Raw genomic sequence first — 5,888 nt, 5'->3', positions numbered from 1 at the left:
ATTGATTCAGTGACTGGGGTAATCGGGATGGGTGTGTCAGAGGCAATGAGATTGGCACAGTCTAGAGCACGGTTTAGGGCTGTTGTACAGTTGTACATAGGGTCACTATGATTCGCAAACGACTCGACGGCACATAACAACAACAACAACAACGTCGACCTGTTACAGACTGAGAGCTGAGGGCCTTTGGGCAGGAGGCTTGGAAGCAGACCAGGGTACCTCTAGCAACTAGTCAACAGTTAGTCTTGCCACCCATCAGCACTCTACACACAGCTGCTTGTTTTTAGACTGAGGCTTAGTGCCAGAGTAGAGTATCTCTGGGCTCTTAGCTGTATAGTGCCTTCAAGTCACTAAGACCCAGCAACACTATGAACTACAATCCTCACAATCTGCACCATGCTCAAGCCCATCCTTGCAATCACTGTGTCCATTCATTTTGCTGAGGGTTTTCCTCTCTTTAATTGATCCTCTACTTTTCCTAGCACATGTCTTTTTTTAAGGACTGACTTCTCTTGACAATATACCTTAAGTATCTGAAATACAGTTTCACCATCTTTGCTTCTTAATAGTACCCTAGTCGAACTTCCTCCAAGACCAAGTTATTTATTCTTTTGACAGCCCTTGATATGCTCAGTACTCTTTTTCCAACACCCTGATTCAAAGGCATCAATACTACGATATCCCTTATTCACGATCCAACTTTCAAATGCGTAGGAAGCAACGGAAAATACCATGACTTAGACCGAGCTGAAACTGTTAACCTTTCTTTTTTTGGCACATTATAGAGGCCTTAAGAGCATATTTCCCCAATATAACAAATCTTTTGATTTCTTGACTTCTGCTACCATAGGTGTTGACTGTGGATCCAAGTAAAAGAAATTTTCTGATAATTTAAATCTTTTCTTCACTTATCAAGGTGTTGCTTATTGTCCAGTGGTAAGGGGTTTTGTTTTCTTGATGTTGAGGCCTAATCCATATTGAAGGCTGTAGTCTTTGATCTTCTGCAGCAATTCCTCTTTCTGAAAGCAAGGTAGCTCATCTGCATAATTCAGGTGGTTGATGAATCTTCCTCCAATCCTTATGCCACATTCTTCTTCACATAATGCAACTTCTCAAACTATTTGCTCATAATACAGACTGTATTAATAGGCATGAAGAATGAATACATCCCTGACACACCTTACCTGATTGAAACAATGCAGTGTTCTTTTGTTCTTTTTGGACAACTTCTTTTGATGTATGTAAAGGCTTCACATGAACACAATTAGGTGTTCTGGGATTTCCTTTTTTCTTCATATTATCCATAATTTATTATGATCTACAAAGTCAAATGTCTTTCCATAGGTAATAAAACACAAAGAAACCTCTTTTCTGGTATTCCGTGCTCTCAGTCAAAATCCACCTGACATCAATAATGATATCCCTTGTGCCACAACTTCTTCTGGATCCAGCTTGAATTTCTGGAAGTTTTCTGTTGAAGTACCATTCTAGCCTTTTTGAAACTATCTTCAGGGAGGTTTTATAGGCATGATTTTAATAATATTTTTCATTAATTACCACATTCTGCTGGATCACCTTTTTGGGGAATGGGAAGAAATCTGGGTATCTTCAAGTCAGTTATCCAGGTAGGTCTTTTCAAATTTCTTGGCATATATGAGCAAACATATTCAGAGCTGCATCTGTTAGGTGAAATACGTCAATTGGTATTCCATCAATATCTGGGGTCGTATTTTTTGCCAGGTTTTTCCCCCCCTTTTAATTTTTACCTTATATTGGTCTGTTTACAAAGTTCATATACATTGTGTTTCACACTATTCTTCATTCCCATTGTGCTTCACACAATGATTCCCATGTATTTTGTTTTATAACTTAATCATCATTGGACTATGCCCCTCATTACCCTGTCTTTTCAGGTCTCCACTGGGTCTTTCCCATTTCCTTTACACCCTCTCTCCACCCACCAAATTGTGCAACCCTGTGATTTCACCTCTACCCATTCTCACCCCTCTGCTCCCACCCTTTCCCTCTTTGGGTTCCAATACATGTTTTACTAGTGATCCTTCTGTTTTAACACTAATGCTTCTATGCAGTTCTGAATTAGTTCACTCAGCATAATGCTCCCCAGTCTCTCCAAAGTTATGTAGTATTTTTCAAAATCGTTGTTCCTAAGTACTGTATAGTATTCCATTGTGTGAATGTACCACAATTACACAATCCATTCAGTTCTGGTTGGACATTTGAGCTGTTTCTATGTTTTTGTGAAATTAAATAATGCTGCTAAGAACACTGGTGTACAAATCTCTGTGACCCAGTTCTAATTTCCTTGGGGTATATTCCTAGTAATGAAATTATGAGATAGGTAATATGGAGTTTCTTTTTTTTCCCTAACTTTTTGAGGAAACATCAAATTGCCTTCCAGAGTGGTTGTACCATTTTTCAATCTCACCAACAGAGTATGAGAGTTCTCATCTTTCCACATCCTCTCCAATATTTATTTCTTGCTGCCCTGCTTAACTTTGCCACTGCTACTGGAGTGAGATTGTATCTCATTTTGGTTTTGATATGCATCTCTCTTATTGCCAGTGATTTTGAATATTTCTTCATTTATCTGTTTTGTCAGTGTCTTTAGTGTAGTTTGAACTTCTTACTTCATTACCAATGGTCTTGCATATATCTATGTCCTGAAATAGTTCAATGCCAACCAATTCTTTTTGGTACAGTGTTTCCATGGGTTCCTTCTACCATCTTTTAAGGATTCCTGCATCATTTTCCCATAAAATTCTTTAGAATTGTAACTCACATCTTAATTTTTCTCCCCCTTCAGTTCTTGGATCTTGAGAAAAGCCAAATACATTCTTCCCTTTTGGTTTTCTAACTCTCCCTCTTTGCATATATCACAATACTTAGCTTTATCACCTCCAGTCGCCCTTTGGATTCTTCTCTTTCACTGCACATTTCTTCCTTTTGTTTCGGTCTGTCTACACTCTGGTGCAAGGGCTTCAAGCCCAGAAGGGGAAGAGGGGAGAGATGGCGGCCATGTTCTCCCAGGTTTGCTCCACCCAGGGTTGCTATGACCTGGTTGCCAGAGAGAGCATGGTGTTGTGTGTGTGAGTGTTGTGGCAGTTTTTGCACGTGAAGGACTACTCTACCTCCAGGAGCCAGGCAAGCCAGACTTGGCCTAGGGTTTAAGGCAGCAGAGGGCTTCCCTGATTAAAACAAGCTTGGAAGGAGGAGTGGCATCCACTTCCATAAGAGCTTGCCTTCAGAAACCCTATGAACCTGGAGAGAGGATGAAAGGCACCCAAGCATCGAGGACTCTCCTTCATAGGGTTGCTATGAGTCACCTGCGACTCGATGCCACTTAACAACTATAATATCAACATAGAGAGAGAGATCAGCTGGCCCCGTGGACAGAAAGCAATGCTACCAAGCCAAAGGTGGGTGACTTTTAATCCGCGGCCCTCGGGCCTGACTTTCATTGTTTTTGTTGAGACATTCCTCTAGGTTGTATAGCCCTGGTGTACAAGTTGCCATGCCACAGTTACTTTTGGTTGCTGTGAGGTTGAACACTGTGACACTGATGTGTCAAATGTGTTAATGGTTGGCTACCCAATGTGGACAGAGAGTGGGTGGAGCTCCCCGATTAAAACAAGCTTGGAAGGAGGAGTGGCATCCACTTCCATAATAGATTGCCTCCGGGAACACTATGAACCTGGAGAGAGGATGAAAGGCACCCAAGCGTCAAGGACTCTCCTTCATAGGGTCGCTATGAGTCTCCTGCGACTCGATGACACTTAACAACAACAACACCACTCTGGTGCAAGTTTTAGACTGTCTTATGACAACTCTAATGGTCTTTCCTTGTTCCTCGCTCTTTGAATTGACTTTTTGCTTCCTTCATGAATGATATCCTTGGTGTTATTCCACAGTTTATCTGGTCTTTGGTCATTATAATGTTCAATGCATCAAATTTATTCAAAGTGAAAAAATTTCAGAGAATCCCAAATATGGACAACTCGTGCATTCTTAAGTTTGGGGATATTTTTTAATATGCACATCTACCTTTACTGAAGCATTATTTACAATAGCAAAGATAGAAACAACCCATATGTCCTAACCCATGTATACTATGCAGTGTTAAGGAATAAAGAGTCAGTGAAACATCTTGCAATATCAATAAACCTGTAGGACTGTGTGGTAAGTAAAATTAGTCAATCACAGCAGGATGAATATTGTATAAGACTATTATAACTATTAAAAATGATTTATGCCTAGAAACATTCCTCAGTGAGGGATGAGAGAGGGAACCCTGATGCACACAGTCCATAGGGAATTGGACTATTAATCTGAAGGTTGTGTTTCTCAGGCAGTTTGAATCCACTGGCAGTTCTATGGGAGAAAGACGGCAATCTCCTCCCATGTGATTTATAGCCTTACATAGCAAATAAACAGTCAGCTATGAGTCAGTTTCTAGTCAAAGGAAATAAAAGGGTAAGTGAGGAATTAGAATAGGAGGGAGAGAGATCACTAATTAGATAGTAGACATGTATTAACTTAGGCAAAGGTAAAGAGAACGTATAATAAAGGATTGGTCAATATTAACATGACCAAGGCAAAGGAAAACAAGAGGTAAACCACAACTGTAACTCCTAGTCTAGTTTCAGGAAATTATTGAAAGCAAAGTTAAGCATGAAGGCAAGTGAAGCCATGAGTGAGGACAAAATAATCAACACCATAAACATCACTCAAGAAGGGCTTGGGCTCCCAGAAAATTACAGGGGGGAAGAAAGAAGACATTTAGTCTAACATTGGGGCACACACCACAGAGAAGTCAGGATCTCATCTTTCCACTGCTCACAATCACCCCAGAGAACCTCCCTATCTGAATAGGTAGGACACAGGGGTCCCAGGAACAATCTCCCTCCCCAGTGACATCTTGAGCCTGATGATGAGATCCCTCTGAGCTCAATAAGGCTATTTTGAATTTTGCACACACTAAAAATATCAGCACATGCACAGAGAGTGGAGACTTGCATCTATTTTTATAGAAAGAGAAGCCCCCGTACACAAAAACTATGCTCGCTGACATGATCTGTGCCTGATGTTCTATTTTGGTGAGACCCTACCCCATGATGCAATGGGACACCAGCAGACACTGCCTAACTGACTTGGCAGGTGATCACAAGAAAAAACTCAGGCCACATACAGTGCCAATAGTAGGCACGAGAGTCCCATCCCTGTGGATCTCCCACAGCTGAAGCTAGCCCAGTGGCCTTAAGCTTTACTCACTTATGGTCACAATTTAAAGGCACAAAAATTCAATAAGTGGTATAGATACTTAGAAGCACAGAGAGTCTCTGATTCAAAGAGAGTAAAAGACTCAGAAATTCAGAGACTCAAAGACCCCTTCTGGCAAGGGGAACAGGAAAAAGGAAAAATGAAATAGCTCTACCTGTAGGCTGACTGCACGTAATCCTGATTGTGGTTACATCAGGCTAGAGTGCTCACACATTCCATTAAGCAAAAGTCAGTGTATACATCAAATGACAGGCATTAGACCACAACCACCAACAACCACCACTTTCTAAACAGCAATACTGCTTAGACAATGACCAGATAAGTGCATGGACACCCATCAGCTGCCACATACCAGCTAAGAAGAAAGCAATAATAATAATAAAAAAAATCTACAAAACAACATAACCACAATATCCTGGAAGCAGAAGACAGTTATGTAAAAAAAGAGTCAACATTCAAAAAAGAAGTCAGAATACAGAATCAATGAATATCACATAAAATGGCAATACTACCAAAAGCAATTTACACATTTAATGCAATCCCAATACAAATACCAACCCCATTCTTCAACGAGATGGAAAAGGCAATCT

The sequence above is a fragment of the Elephantulus edwardii genome, unplaced genomic scaffold, assembly GCF_000299155.1.
Source record: "Elephantulus edwardii isolate Elephantulus edwardi_28Jun2011 unplaced genomic scaffold, EleEdw1.0 scaffold00062, whole genome shotgun sequence".
Taxonomy (NCBI): Eukaryota; Metazoa; Chordata; class Mammalia; order Macroscelidea; family Macroscelididae; genus Elephantulus; species Elephantulus edwardii.
This window is presented reverse-complemented; position numbering follows the sequence as displayed.